Source organism: Talpa occidentalis, unplaced genomic scaffold, assembly GCF_014898055.3.
Source record: "Talpa occidentalis isolate TD23 unplaced genomic scaffold, MPIMG_talOcc4v2.1 talOcc4.13, whole genome shotgun sequence".
NCBI lineage: Eukaryota > Metazoa > Chordata > Mammalia > Eulipotyphla > Talpidae > Talpa > Talpa occidentalis.
The window spans coordinates 56,539,467-56,556,078 of record NW_023601322.1 but is presented as its reverse complement, the minus strand read 5'-3'; the positions used below and the strand labels follow the sequence as shown (position 1 = coordinate 56,556,078).

The window sequence follows — 16,612 nt, the reverse complement described above, 5'->3', positions numbered from 1 at the left end:
TTCCTCTAAGTGTTCTCATTATGAATTTCCTAATGGATCTTCTTCTACAGAGTCTGGGTGCAGCTATCAACTTCAGTAATTGAAATTCTAATAAGATATTGTTGCATAATAATTTTGAATAGAGAAAGATTAGACAATTGAAGAGTTTTCTAGCACAGGTAAGTAAATCCTAAAAGTTGTAAAATGAGATGAGGCACCTTGATTGAAGAATAAAGAGCAATGCTGTCATAGTATAGTATTATAACTGTAAGATTGTAGAAAGAAGGAAAATCACATTAATATCAGAATTTTTCTATTTTATAGTTTCTTGCAAGACAGGTCCCACATTCAAAATTTTGTTCAGAGCCCCCATAGCATCCTTATTCTAGATACTGTATATTAAAGGGTTCAGCACAGGAGTGAGAATGGTGTAAAAGACAGGCCCCATCATGTCCTTTTCAGGGGTATGGTAGGAGTTGGGGACCATGTAAGTGAAAATGACAGGCCCATAAAAAAGAATGACCACAGTCATATGTGAGGAACAAGTGGCAAAGGCCTTCTTCAGGCCCTCTGCTGAATTCATCCTGTGGATGTGGAGGAGGATAAAGTAGTAGGAGCTTTAAATGACCATCACAGGTATGAGGCGTATGAGGACACAGCACAGGTACATGAAATTTCATAGAGGGAGGTTCTGAGCAGGAGAGCTTCAGTACAGCAGGGACTTCACAAAAGAAATGATGAATTTAATGGAATAGACAGAAGGGGAAGGTGATGGTGATGGGTGTGAACAAAAAGTCATCCCTTGAGCCCAGAATCCAGCAGCCAGATGCTAGGAGGAGACACACCCTATGGTTCATGAGGACAGGGTAGCGAAGGGGGTGGCAGATGGCTACATAGAGGTCATAAGCCATGGTGGCTAGAAGGAAGAATTCTGAACCTGCTAATGTCACATAGAGGAACATCTGTATCCCACATTCAGGGACAGAGATCTTATTCACACCCATGATCTGGTCAATGAGCATCTTAGACACAGTGATAGAAATGTATGTCATGTCCATGAGAGATAACTGGCTGATGAAAATGTACATGGCGGTGTGGAGCGGACATCAGTGTATATCAGTAGGATCAGGATGGTGTTTCCACACAAAGCCACCAGGAAAATCACAAAAATGATCAAACAAAGGAGAGCTGGGTGTTTGAATTGACTGAAGAGTCCCACCAGGATGAAATCAGACTGTCCAGTGTTGTTGGCCCCCGAATTCATGTTTTCCATGACGTTTCATCTAGATTTCCAAGGAGAGCTTTGAGGATAATTGTCATTCAGGGCATGCTTCCCCCTGAAATGAATGAATGAATGTTCACTGAGCTGCATGTGAATATGTATGTACATAGTTTTTGAATTTACCAAACTGATTGTACTAATCAGGAGACATTCCATATCCATGGGGACACTGAGAGTATCAACCACTTCTAATTTAAAATTTACCAGGTTGAATATACCACAACTGTGTCAAAATAGTGTGTAACATACTGATATTGCCAAGCTAAGGTCATGAGAAAACTTAATAAAATATATCATCCATCAACATATATATTGAAAATATGTATTTGCAGAGTGCTTACTTAAGAAACACAAAAAATAATGAAAAAAGAAATTAAAATTTAATTTCCAAAGTTTTTGTTCTACAAATACAAATTTAACTAACCTCTTATTTTGAGAACCCAACTGGAATCTTATAAAAATCTTGAGTGTGTATCAATGTAAGAAGGATTTAGAAAGCAACTGATATACAATTGGGACAAAAATCTACACACATATTTAAATCATAGCTTTCATAACTGGTATGTGAGGCTCTATTGTGGTGTGCTTAAGTCACACACTCCCAATAGTTTGCCAGGTTCCTCACATTGTGATTATTCCTGTTGAGACCTGAGGGGCATATGGTAAGGAGCCCAAATCTCAACTGACTGCAGACGTGGAAAAAACTCACTGTCCAAGGTTTTATTATCTGGTCTTCTTAAAAAGAGGATAAAAATAATTCTTTCTGTCAGGTATAGTGAAGTTTATTTAGGGAAAAATGTTGAAAATGCTTAGAACCTTCTCAGTTACAGAAAATAAATACATATCCCATTAAATTAAAGAGTTAATATCTACCTGAATTTTTGTGCAGAATGTATGTAAGAGATGGCATGTACTATAATTGTCTTATGATATGAGATATATTACTTTAATTTTCCAGTTTTGGTATTTATTTGAATACTTAAACATATTGGTATTTGAACATGATCATTTCTAATTTCCCCAATAGTTTGTTGCATTTACATATGTATATATAGGTGTATACTTACTTATTTTATATAAATATATAGTTTAAGTAAATATATACATGGATATATAAATAACAATATACATATTTCTTATTTAACCATGTTTCAGGCAGACGATCTCATCTTGTTCATGCCCAGTATATGAATTATCTTCTTATCAATCTAAATATCAGGGTGAAACTTGGATTTATATGGTCACTGATAGTTTTCAGGCAATACTAATTATTTCTCCGAATGCTATCAGTTTAAATGCACATAGCAATTAATCTTTCATGAAAATCAGGTGCAGAAAACACAACGAAACCACAATGAGATATCTCTCACTCCAATTCTCTCCTGACTCCTCTATGGTGGTTGTAGCCTGCATCTGTGTTAGACACTGAAAAAAATCAAAGTCATAGTAGACTTGATTATACTTAAGGAGTTACAGTCATCTACTCAGGGAGAAACTTTATATATCTACATATATATACACACACACATACACACACATACATACATATATATAAACATATTTATGTGATACATGTATATATGATATATATCTATATACATACAAATATATATGTGTATATATCATATATACATGTATCACATAAATATGTTAAAGGTAGAAATTTAATACAATTCCAATAGAAATAAGAAAGATCAGTAGAGGGCCTCCCCGGTGGCACAGCAGTTGAGCACTGGGCTGTGAAGCTGCCCGCAGCCTCTGCATCGCTATTTCGATCCCCAGCCACCAGGGAGGGTCCCACATGTCACGCAGACCTCTCCTGCCATGCCCGCTGCTCCCCTCAGCAGTGTGCTTCATCAGTCTGCCTGTTCTGCAACCCGCTCTGACTCTGGTGAATTCTCTCACCCTCCCGCACTTCTGACTATACCCAGTGCTTGTATAAATAAATAAATAAATCTTAAAAAAAAATATCAGTAGACATAACTTACATCTGACATTTCTTAAGAAATGAAAATAACTTTCTCTACATTTTCTCTTACAAAGATTAAATCATTGCAGTTTTTCAATTTTGTATTTAATATATTTTATTTTATATAATCCTTACATCATTTTTCATTTTTGCACAATGTATGCATTTTCATTTTTGGTTATAATCCCCATAAAATTTCACCCCCCTTATTTTGACCTGAATCCCACCTTTATGACCCTCTCCACTCCCTCCCACCATAGTGTGTCTCTGGTTTATAGTTGCATGTTGATTTTGATTTCTTCTTTGTTATAATTAGTCTTTTTCCTGGTCCCTTAATTAGGTTTTCTAAGTTCCTGCTATGAGTGAGATCATCTGGTATTTTTCTTTTTCTTTCTGGCTTATTTCGCTGAGCATGATCCTTTCCGGCTCCATCCAAATTTGCTGCAAATTTGCATGAGTTTGTCTTTTTTGATTGATGAGTAATAGTCCATTGTGTATATATACCACATCTTCTTGATCCAGTCATCTTTTTTTGGGCATTTGGGTTGTTTCCATAACTTAGTTATTGTAAATACTGCTGCTATAAACACAGGGGTGCAGGTGCCCTTTTGAATTAATGTTTCTGTGTCCTTTGGGTAAATACCTAAGAGTAGAATCGCTGGATCATATGTAAGCTCCATCTATAGCAGGTTGAGCAATCTCCACACAACTTTCCATAGTGGTTGGACCAATTTGCACTCTCACCAGCAATGTAGGAGAGTTTGTTTTTCTCAACATCCTCGCCAACATTTGTTGTTGCTAGTTTTTTTAATATGTGCCATTCTCACTGGTGTAACATGGTATCTCATTGTAGTTTTGATTTGCATTTCCCTGATTACAAGTGATGTTAAACATATTTTCATATGACTGTTGGCCATTTGCATTTCCTCTTTGGAGAAGTTTCTTTTTAGCTCTTCTGCCCTTTTTTTTTGTGCAAAAATTTTCTCCCAGTCGGTGGGGTTTCTCTTTGTTTTCAGATTATTGTTTCTTTTGCTGTGCAGAAGCTCTTTAATTTGATGTAGTCCCAGCTGTTTATCTTTGCCTTCATCATCACTGCTTTGGTTGATGTGTCTGTAAAGAGGTTCTTGACGTGCCTGTCATGTAGTATTTCACCTATGTTACCTTCTATATATTTTATGGTTTCAGTTCTTATGTTTAGTTCTTTAATCCATTTTGAGTTGGTTTTTGTGCCCCTGAATTGCCAAAGCTCTACTGACAAAAAAGAGAAGGGAATGGAGGCATCACACTCCCAGATTTCAATCTATACTGCAAAACCATAATAATCAAAATTGTATGGTATTGGAACAAAAACAGACATACAGACCAATGGAACCAAACAGAAAATCCATAATAAACCCACAGATTTACAGTCGACTAATCTTTGACAAAGGAGAAAAGAATATGCAATGGAGCAAAGAAAGTTTGTTCTATAAATGGTGCTGGGAAAACTGAGTTGCTAAGTGCAAAAGAATGAAGTTTTTCAATTTTTGATGAGTTAAATGCTAAATTTCACAGTTCTCACCAAAAGGAGAAATATTGGCTCCTCTTTATGGGAACATTTTAGAAGTGGTTGTGATTCATAGATAGTTTAGGAAGAATTTCCACGTTTGAAATGGATTCTACATTGTAATAATTCAGACGCCTAATTATGATATTCAACTTGTGATTGACTCATGTTCTGGTTTTCTGAAACAGTAGAGAACACAATGAATGATTTTGGTGTCTTTATATATATATCCAACACATCTGCTAGCCTAGACTATGTTTGGGTTCAAAGTGAAACAAAGAACAGGGAGTGCAGGAATCAGTATTATTGAAAACCATGTAGCTGTTTGCTGGGTGAATGGAGGGAGAGCAGGGGTTTCTCACTGGATCTGAGAAACCATAATATACTTTGATAAATAGAGATGACTATGATGAAGCCACACTTAACATCACACAGACAAGGGATGGTATAGGTTCTGTCAGGCAACTGTTTATTCTATATGTTCCTTATTTAACTGTTTGAGATTAATGTGAACATCTAAGTGCATGCTTACCTTGGGAAAACACTGGTAGATTTGGTGGCAGAATAACAATGAATCTGTAATTGAAGTTTTCCAACAAGTGTTTAATGCTGCACCACAAATAATCATCCCCAGGAGTCTATGAGGTATTTATTTTATCCATTTACAGATTTTAAAAATCAAGTTTTTTGTGGAGAATACCTAATATAATAAATTACATTGAGAGAGGATTTTATATCAATCAGGTGTGAGACACGCAACCTGTAACTTTGCCACAGATCATTTGGGCAAAGTGTGCCACCCAAAGTTTGCAATTTGGATGTTTGGTCACCTACTGGTTTCAACATATGAACATGCATATGGTTAAGACATTTATTTCAGTGTTCTAAGTCACAGAAATAATCCCCTTCATGTTAAAATCACTCTTCTTCTGTAACATTTCAGTCTTAAGAAAGCAAGCACATCCTCCAATAATGTATATTACATATTTTTTCTAACAAAATTATAAATTGAAAATGTATTTTCTTATGTACTAGATTAAATAAGGGTTATAGTAAGAATTTCAAAAAGAAAACTGCATTTAGCTTTTATCACAAAAGTAGATGATAAATAATTGAGGAAATAATTTCAAGAATTAAAGAAATGGTCAGTAAGAGACCATGTCAAGAACATAATTTCTCGTCTGCATGCCATGTGGGATCCTTGCTGGCCGGCCGGGATCGAACAGGTGCTGCAGAGGCTGCGGACAGCTTCACAGCACAGCGCTCAACAGCTTGTGCCACCAGGGAAGGCCCATATACAGGGTCTTTAATCTTCAATAAGCCAATAGAAAGTTTTAGTTACTAGTTTTTATTTATTTATTTTTTGTTACATCATACTTTTATTTATTTTAAAATTGCAATTTAAGATAACACTGTTTTAAAAAACTGCATGTGATTTAGATGTACAGGTTCCCACATCTTTAAATGTTTATCACACCACACCCATCATCTACACCTTGGTTATTCTCCACGAGAATCCATTGGGACCCTCCGCTCTTTGCTCCCGCTTTCACCTTTCCCTCAGACTACCTCAGTTCTGTAGTCAAGTTTCAAGTTTGTGTTTTGGCTTATTGTTGAATGTTCCTTAGCTTCATTTCTCTACATTCCACATATAAGTGAAATTATCTGAGATTTATTTTTCTCCTTTAGAGTTGTGTGGGATGGGGGTGAGAGGATTCACCAAAGACAGAGTGGGAGAAGAACAGGAGGATCAACCAAAATACACTGCTGAGGGAACTGTGGGCGAGACAGGAAAGGACTGCTGTGTCATGTGGGTCAGCAACTTGGCTGAGGATGGAGCTCAGGACATAGTGGTGACAGTGACCCCAAGGCCACCAGGGAGCTCCTTTAATTTTTTATGATGAGATTATAAATAGAATGGCTTTATTAATTTCTTCTATTTCTAGTTTATTATTTGTACATAAGAAGACAAAGTTTGGGTGGCTAAACGTATGGTCACAGGTGCTTACGGTGCTTACTGAGTGATTGTTAAAGATTGCTGATATAGAGCTGGTGTAGTGCACATCCCAAGATGCTGCACAGGTATGCTCCAAAGATTCTTGTGGCTGAACAGAGTGGATGCATTTTGCATGTGTGGTTGGAGGCCTGGAGTAAGGGTCCTCCATGGCGCAGACCAGGGTGTGTGTTTGCTCACAAGATGTAGGTGGCTGAGTGTATTTTTTAATATACTTTTTATATCCTTTTTCATTTTTGCACAATTTATGCATTTTCATCTTGGTTATATTCCCTATACAATCCCCACCCCCCTTGTTTTGACCTTAATCCCTCCTCCCCTCCTCCCATCCCCCCCACCCCCATAATGAGTCTCTGGTTTATAGCTTCCTGTTGATTTTGATATTTACTTTATTATAATTAGTCTTTCTCTTGGTCCCTTATTTAGGTTTTCTAAATTTCTGGTATGAGTGAGATCATCCAGTATTTTTCTTTTTCTTTCTGGTTTATTTTGCTGAGCATGATCCCTTCCAGCTCCATCCATGTTACTGCAAATTGCACAGAATCATTAATTCAAAAGGGCACCTGCACCCCTATGTTTATAGCAGCACTATTTACAATAGCTAAGCTTTGGAAACAACCCAAATGCCCAAAAATAGATGAATGGATCAAGAATATGTGGTACATAAACACAATGGAATATACTTGGCTGAGTCTATTTCTGTTTGCCGCTAGTTTAAATCATTGATATATCTATAAACAACAGCATTAATAGATATAACTATACTTCTGTTTTATATTGGTTCTCCAAAAGTAATATCAATAACATTTACATGGGTCTATGACATGACCCAGAGAATCTTAAATTGTTTGAATCATTTAGATCCCACAGCCTGGTACCTTGCTCCTGAGCATGATTTTTATAAGACTGTGAAAAAATGAATATGATCATTCTAGTTTTCTTTTAATTGTTTTAATGTGTTTTAAATAGATCAACTTTATTATTTAGGAAATTAATCGTTGTTAATATTTTGTTAACAAATTGGCCTAATAAAAATACATCATTGCTAATAAAGAGATAAATGATTGCAAATGTTTGTAAGATGCATGCAAAACTTAAATAATTCTCTCTGTATGTAAAATTTGATATTAATTTACTGTTAATTTTGTGATTTCATGATTTTTCTTTTATTAATAAAATGCATTCCCAAGAAATGGAGGAAAAAGGGTGGGTGTAAACTGGGGAAAAATGGCATTTTTTTTAATCTCTGTGTCCACATTTTTTTATTATTTTTTAATTTCTTTGTTGTGTGGATTTTCTATTCTTTATTTTTTCAAAAGATTTATTAATCTATGCATACAAGAGCTGGTGTACAGGCCAGAGATGCATGGGGTGGGGTGTGCGTGTGAAAGGATTCACCAGAGACAGAGCAAGGAACAGAACAGGCAGACTGATTGAGATACACTGCTGAGGGGAGCAGCAGGCCAGCAGGAGAGGTCTGCTTCTCCGTTTGAGTTGCTCCCTGGCCACCAGGGAGGCCATTTTTTAAAATCTTTTTATAATTATTATTTTTTTATTTTTTACATCATTGTTCATTTTTAAACAATATTTGCTTCAACCCACCCCTTCAGCTGTATTCCCCATAGAATTTCCTTCACCAATGCACCCGTGTACCATCACCTCAGTCCTCTGTGCTCCTCCTTTCCTCCCTCTGATCGCTCTCCCTCCTCCTCCCCTGCAGGATGTCTCTGATTTATTATTGTCTGTTTTGCTTTGTTGTGCTTTGTACTGTTATTACTTTTACACTGATGTCTTATTTGTTTCCCCTATATTCCTGCTATAAGTGAAACCATGCAATATTTTTCTTTTTCCTTCTGGCTTATTTCACTGAGCATAATTCCTTCTAGCTCCATCCATGTTGCTTCGAATAGCATGAGTTTATCTTTTTTATTGCTGTATAATATTCCATCATGTATGTATATCATATCTTCTTGATCCAGTCATCTATTTTTGGGCATTTGGGTTGTTTCCAGGTTTTACCTATTGTAAATAGTGCTGCAATAAACATAGGGGTACAGGTAGTCATTTTTTTTAAGATTTTATTTTATTTATACAAGAGCTGGGTTATAGGCCAGAGTTGCAGGAGGGTGAGAGGATTCACCAGAGACAGAGTGGGGAACAGAACAGGCAGACTGACTGAAATGCACTGCTTAGGGGAGCAGCGGGTAAGACAGGAGAGGTCTGCCGTGCCATGTGGGTATCTCGCTGGCTGGCCAGGAATTGAATCCATGCTGCAGAGGCTGTGGGCAGCTTCACAGGGCTGTGCTCAACCTGCTGCACCACCTGGGAGGCCCAGGTGTTCCTTTGAATCAATGTGTTTGTGTCCTTTAGGAAAATCCGTGGGAGTGGAATTGCCAGGTCATATGGTAGCTCCATTTTCAGTAGACTGAGGAAACTCCAGACAGCTTTCCATAGTGGTTGGACCAGTTTGCACTCCCATCAGCAATGCCAGAGAGTTTCTTTTTCACCATATCCTCGCCAACATTTGTTGTTGCTAGGTTTTTTTTTTTTTTTTTTTTTTTTTTGATATGTGCCATTCTTACTGGTGTAAGGCAGTATCTCAATGTGGTTTTGTGATCCCTGATGACAAAGGAGTGGTTGAATATTTTTTCATATGCCTGTTGTCCATTTGCATTTCCACTTTGGAGAAATGTCTTTTAAGTTCTTCTGCCCATTTGTTGACTGGATTGTTTACTTTGTTTTTGTCAAGTCATGTGAGTTTTTTGTATATCTTTGTGATCAGTCCCTCATCAGTTGAATGGGGGACAAAGATTTTTTTCCCAATCAGTGGGGTGTCTCTTTGTTTTGGTTAATGTCTCTGTGTTGTACAGAAGCTTTTCAGTTTAACGTAATCCCAAGTGTTTATCTTTTCCTTGATTAATTTGCTTTGGATGATGAGTCTTTAAATATGTTTTTGAGATGTATGTCTTGTAGTGTTTTACCTGTATTTTCTTCTATATATTTTATGGTTTCAAGTCTTATGTCCAGTTATTTTATGCATTTTGAGTTGATTTTTGAGCATGGTGAAAGGTAGTGGTCTAGTTTCATTTTTTTTTGAATATGGTGGTCCAGTTTCCCTAGCACCATTTATTGAATAAACTGTCCATGTTCCATTGCATATTCTTTGCTCCTTTGTCAAAGATCAGTTGTTCATATAAGTGTGGCTTTATTTCTGGGCTCTCTATTTGATTCCATTGGTCTGTGTGTCTGTTTTTGGTTCAATACCAAACTGTTTTAATTATTATGACTTTGTAGTATAGCTTGAAGGTTGGAAGTGTGATACTGCCTTTCTCTTTTGTTTTCATCAGTAAGGCCTTGGCTATTTGTGATTTTTTGTGGGTCTTTATGAATTTCATTAGTCTTTGTTCTATTTCTTTTTTTGTAAAGATTTATTTATTTATTTATACAAACACTGGGTACAGTCAGAAGTGCAGGAGGGTGAGAGAATTCACCGGAGTCAGAGTGGAGAGCAGAGCAGGCAGACCGATGAAGTGTACTGCTGAGGGGAGCAGCGGGCAGCAGGAGAGGTGTGAGCACCATGTGGGACCCTCACCCAGCAGCCGAGGATCGAACCAGCACTGCAGACGCTGCGGGCAGCTTCACAACCCAGTGCTCAACCGATGCACCACTGGAGAGGCCCAGTCTTTGTTCTATTTCTTTGAAGAATGTCATTGAGATTTTTATTGGAATAGTGTTGAATCCGTATATTGCTTTTGGTAGGATAACCATTTTAATAATGTCAATTCTTCCAATCCATGAGCAGGGGATGTCATTCCATTTCTTTGTTCTCTATTTCTTTTTTTTTAAGATTTATTTATTTATGCATATAAGAGGTGGGGTACAGACCAGAGATGAGAGGTTGAGAGGATTCACCAGAGACAGATTGGGAAACAGAACATACAGATTGACCGAAATACACTGCTGAGGGGAGCAGTGGGCAAGTCAGGAGAGATCTGCTGCGCCATGTGGGTTGCTCCCAGGCTGGCCTGGGACTGAACGCATGCTGCAGAGGCTGTGGATTGCTTCATAGTGCAATACTTAACACCTAGTGCCACTAGGGGGGCCCTTCTATTTCTTTAAACAGTCTTTTATAATTTTCTTTGTATATGTCTTTCACCTCTTTTGTTAGGTTTATTCCCAAGTATTTGATATTTTTTTTTTTGTTTCAATCATAAAATGGATGGTTTTCTTGATTTCTCCTTCTTCAGATTGATTGTTCGTGTATAGGAAGGCTACTGACTTTCGTGTGTTGATTTTGTATCCTGCTACTTTACTAAACTGATTATTTTGAGTAGTTTTTCCGTGGAGCTTTTAGGGTCCTCTATGTATATTATCATATCATCTGCAAACAGTGATAGTTTTAATTCTTCTTTCCCTAATTGGATTCCTTGTATGTCTTTCTCTTGTCTTATAATACTCCAGTATTATACTGAAGTGCAATGGTGAGAGAGGACATCCTTGTCTTGTTCCTGATCTTAAAGGAAAGGCCTTCAGCTTTTCGCCATTGAAAATAATATTGGCAGTGGGTTTGTCATACATGGCTTTTATCATGTTATGTTCCTTTTATCCTGAGAATTTCAAGGGCCTTCATCATAAATGGATGTTGGCCTTTGTTGAAAGCTTTTTCAGCATCTAGTGATATGATCATGTTTTTTTATTTTTCTTTTTGTTGATGTGTTGGATTACACTGATGGATTTTCTTGTTGAACCATCCTTGTGCCCCTGGCATGAATCCCAATTGATCGTGGTGTATTATCCCTATGATGCATTTTTGGATTCTGTTGGCAAGGATTTTGTTGAGTATTTTTGCATCAGTGTTCATTAGGGAGATTGACCTGTAATTATCTTTTTTTGTGCTGTCTGTTTGGTTTTGGTATTAGTGTTTTGTTGGCTTCGTAGAACATGTATGGTAGTATTCCTTCTTTTTTCATTTTTTGAGTTTGTGTAGGATAGGCACTAATACATTGCTAAATGTTTGATAGAATTCATTTGTGAAGCCATCTGGACCTGGACTTTTGTTTGTGGGGAGTGCTTTGATTACTGCCTCAATTGCGCTGCTTGTATTAGGTCTGTTTAGTTGTTCTATTTCTTCTTTGTCCAGCTTTGGATGATTATATCATTCTAGAAATTTGTCCATCTCTTCTAGGTTGTTGAATTTGTTTGCCTATAACCATTCATAGTAATCTCTGATTATTCTTTTGATTTCTACTGAGTCTGTTGTGATTTCTCCTCTTTCATTTATAATCCCATTTATATGTGTTATCTCCTTTTTTTCTTTGTGAGCCTGGCTAGAGGTTTGTCTATTTTGTTTATTTTTGCAAAGAACCAACTTTTGGTTTCATTGATCTTTTGGATTATATTTTTAATTTCCATTTTGTTTATTTCTGCTTTGATTTTTATTATTTCTTTTCTTTTACTGACTTTAGGGTTTTTTTTGTTGTTCTTTTTCTAGCTCATTGAGATGTGAGATTAAATTGTTTCTTTGAGTTCTTTCTTGTTTGTTGATGTGAGCCTGTGTTGCTACACATTTTCCTCTTATTACTGCTTTTGCTGCATCCCAAACATTCTGGAAAATGGTGTCCTCCTTGTCATTTAACTACAAAGTGTTTTTTTTTTTTTAATTTCTTCTTTGATCTCCTCATAGTCCAGTGGTCTTCCAGTAGTGTGGATTTCAATATCCATGAAGTGGGAGGGTTCCTTGTTTTCTTTTCATGATTTATTTCTGGTTTGATACCATTATGATCAGAGAAGATAGTTGGAATGATTTTGATCTTCATGTATCTGTTGCTGTTTGTCTTGTGGCCCAGTATGTGATAGATTCTGGAGATTGATTTGTGCGCGCTTGAGAAAAAATGTGTACTTGGATTTATTTTGGGTGAAGTGTCCTATCGATATCTGTTAAGTCCATGAGTTCTCTGTCTTTATTTAGGGCTCTAATGTCTTTGTTTATTTTTTGTCTTATTGTCTTATTGATATGTCCATTGATATGTCCACTATATATAGTGGGAGACTTCAACACCCCGCTCTCACATATATATATATTCTATTTTGGTGCTCCTTCATTTAGTGAGTATATAGTATATATTGGTGAGTGTTATTTCTTCCTGGTGTATTGTCCCCTTAATCATAATGTAGTATCTGTCTTTGTCCCTTTTTACCTTTTTTAATTTGAAGTCTATTTCATCTGATATAAGTATGGCTGTTCCTGCCTTCTTTTTTGGTCCCTGTGCTTGTAGGATTGTTTTCCAACTTTTTACTTTCAGTCTGTGTTTCTCTTTTGTGGTTAAATGTATATCCTGGAGACATCAGAAGGTTAGAGATTGTCTTTTGATCCAGCCTTCTACTCTGTGTCTTTTTATTGATGAGTTTAATACATTCACATATAGAGTCAATATTGACATGTTGGCATCTGTATTTGCCATGTTGTTTGTCTTCCTTGCTATTTTATTCCTTGATTTATTCTGTTCTTTTTCTCTCCTCTGCTGGTTTTGGCTTTAGAACTTCTTGTAGAATTTTTTGGAGTGAGGGTTTAGTTGTAATGAATTTCTGGAATTTCTGTTTTACTGAGAAGGTCCATATTTTTTCTTCATAGAGGAAGGAGAGCTTTGCAGGGTAAAGTATTCTTGGTTGGTATTTGCTATCTTGAAGTTTGTTGAATATGTTACTCCATTCTCTTCTTGCCCATAGTTTTTCTTTGGAGAAGTCTGAAGTTAACCTGGTTGGTTTTCCCTTATAAGTTATCTGTTTCTTCCCCTTTGCCAGTTTCATTATTTTTTCCTTGTCTTTTTTCCTCTTGTAAGCTTTACTATTAGGTGTCTTGCAGTAGTTTTCTTTTCACTGTGGTAATTGGGTGTATTTCTCACTTCTTGTATGTTTGTATGTGTCTCCTTTTTCATGCTTGGGAAATATTCTTCAATTATCTCCTTGAATAATTTCTCAGTTCCTGTGTTTTTCTCCGCACCTTCTGGAATGCCTATAACACTTACATTTCTTCTCTTTATGGAGTCTGATACTTGTTGAAGAATGTCTTCATCCCTCTTCCTTTGTACTTCTCTCTTGTTTTTTTTTTTTTTTATTTCTGTATCTTCTAGAGTACTGATCCATTCTTCCATTTCATCCATTCTATTTCATTGCTTTTCCCAGAGTTCTTTATCTCCTCTAGTAATCATTTTATCTCCTGCATTTTTGTTCTTTTCTTTCTTGAGGTCTCAATTTCTTTCTTCAGTTGAGTGATTATTTGTCTCAAATCATTTTTTTTCCTTTTCTTTCTGCTTTTTAATCATGATCATTAATTCTCTATTTGACAGGCCTAGAAGTTCTTCCATGTCATTGTTGAGCTTCAGTGACTGTGTTTCTTTTTGTGGTTTGTCCTCCTCCTTCAAGATTGCTTGGTTATTTATATTTTTGGTTATTTATATTTTTCCTTCTCCCTGATGTTTGCTTTCTAATTAGTTCTATGTGTTGGGATGTTGTGCAGACATCACTGTGAGGTGATCCTTCAGTGGTGTTGGAAACTGTTTACCAGATGGTGTCCATCACTCTATGCCAAAACTCCACCAGGGTGTTGTTGCTGTGTTGCTTGGCACTCTCTCTTACAGTTCCCTCCCTCTGTATTTACTCAGTTCCAGCAGGGAATAAGCTAGTCTGTGATTTTTTTTTTTTTTCTGTTCACTAGGTGGTGCCAGAGACCTGTATATGCTGACCTGTGCTTTTTCCCAGCGGTTTTCTGAGAAATGGGGAGGGAAAGAGGAGTACCTCGACACAGGGCTATTGTTCAAGGTTGGTGCTGTGTCTGCCCCATGTTCAATCAAACAGTGATTAAGATTCCCCACACATTTGTAACACTCAACATTGTGATGAATTCTAAGTGTAATATCAGTAGATTTATATTGCACATACTTTCTTAAAATAATATCTGGTTCATCTGGTGCTGTGCCCACAGTTGTACGGATCCCACACCCTGAATTATTTTCTCTAGGTCTCATTTCCAGGGCTATCAGATCCAAAGTGCTGGCTGTCACCCTGTGCAATACCCACTGTTATGGGCGAGTTCCATACCCCAGATCTTGTGCCTGGATCTCAGTTCCAGAATGTGGTTTTGCTCCATGGCTTGTTTCTCTTCTTCCCCCCCCCCCATTTGCGTGGCTCGCACTTTCTCAGTGTCTGAGGGTGGTTTTGGGATCCCTGGCTTCCAACTATCAGGAAGTTGGTGATTTTTGTTCTGGTCACTAGGTGGAACCAGAGATCTTTCCTAGTATCCTTCCTGTACTGTTTTTTTCCCGTGGGTCGCTGGGGAACAGAGTGGGGGTGGCATGGAGTGACTCAACAGCCTCTGGGTGCTGTGTCTGCCCTCTGCCCGGCTGTCGTGGGGATTCCAGGCCCTGAATTTTTTTCCCTGGTTCTCAGTTCTGAAACCCTTAGATCTAGGATGCTAGCGGTAGCCCAGTTCAGTATTCACAGAAATGGCACCTTTTGCACCCTGCTCCCTTGCCTTGGTACCTGGTTTTTGATTACTCCGTGAGGGTCATTCACCTCAGTATCGATTCCTGTGCTTCTCCCCACAAACCTAGGTCTAGGGCACGGGGACCTGGGCAGCCACAATCCGCTACGATTTTTGAGTGTGTGTGCGCACATGCGTGCATGCACACTTTTCTGCACAAACTTATCAGCAGGACTTTGCCTATTTGTATGTCTCTCTGCGAGTCCTTATCTTCCTCTAATGGTGTCCGGAGCCTTTTGCTCACCTCCGTGGCAATTCCTGCATGGTTCTCCACAGTTCCTGTTCATGGGGTGCGCAGTGCCTGCAATAGTTCCTTTCCCTCACTGTCACATTTGATTTTTTCTCCTTTTTTGTTGGTCAGAGTGTGCCAGCTTTATGGCAGAGGAGGGTAGAAAAGTAAATGACCAAGAATATTTGAGTTGCACACCCAGCCACAGAAATTGCCATTGTTGATGAGAGAGGTGACACAGGCATTGGGGACAGTGACAGATATATAGCAAATGTCTAGCATGCACAAATTTCTGAGGGAGAAGTACATGGGTGTGTGAAGGTTCTTGTCCATTGTGGTGGCAGCAATGATGAGAAGATTCCCTAAAAATGTAATCAAGTACATCAGTAGAAATAACACAGAGTTCAGCAACCTTAGCTCCCATTCATTACCAAAGCCTTCCAGGAGAAACTCAGTCACCATGGTGTAATTGGTCAAGGTTCTTGTCCAGTGTGGTGGCAGTGATAATGAGAAGATTCCCTAAAAGTGTGATTAAGTACATCAGTAGAAATAGTACAGAGTTCAGCAACCTTAGCTCCCATTCATTACCAAAGCCTTCTAGGAGAAATTCAGTCACCATGGTGTAATTGGTCATTTTCCTAAAATACTGCTTGGCTGTTAAAGCAAAAGGGATGAAAAAGAAAAGATAAAAATGATTAAACAATTACACACTTGAACTTGACACCATTGCTTTTGATAATTACAAAACTTTCATTAATCTTTTGACTTACTTGACTACTCCTGATAATAATGCACAGTGCTAAGGACCAGGTTCTCCAAACCATTTTTCATGCATATGTGTAGAAATGTTACTGAAATTCAAATTATCCAGCCTAAGAAATTTAAAGTTTCACAAATACTGCTTGGAATTAGTTAATAAATGTAAAATTTCTACAAAAGAACAAAATTTCAAAGACAATGAAGTTTTTAAAGGAATTGAACAACATATTTGTGCTAGATGTGGTATACAATTGAGGTGTAACTCAGTGATCTTTTAAATATGATGGGTAACATT

General features: G+C 37.5%; 1 pseudogene; it reads right to left on the bottom strand.

The window, feature by feature from the left end:
• Positions 1-292: 292 nt before the first annotated feature.
• On the bottom strand, positions 293-1,243 carry LOC119242670 (olfactory receptor 2T4-like; annotated as a pseudogene).
• Between the last annotated feature and the right edge of the window lie 15,369 nt (positions 1,244-16,612).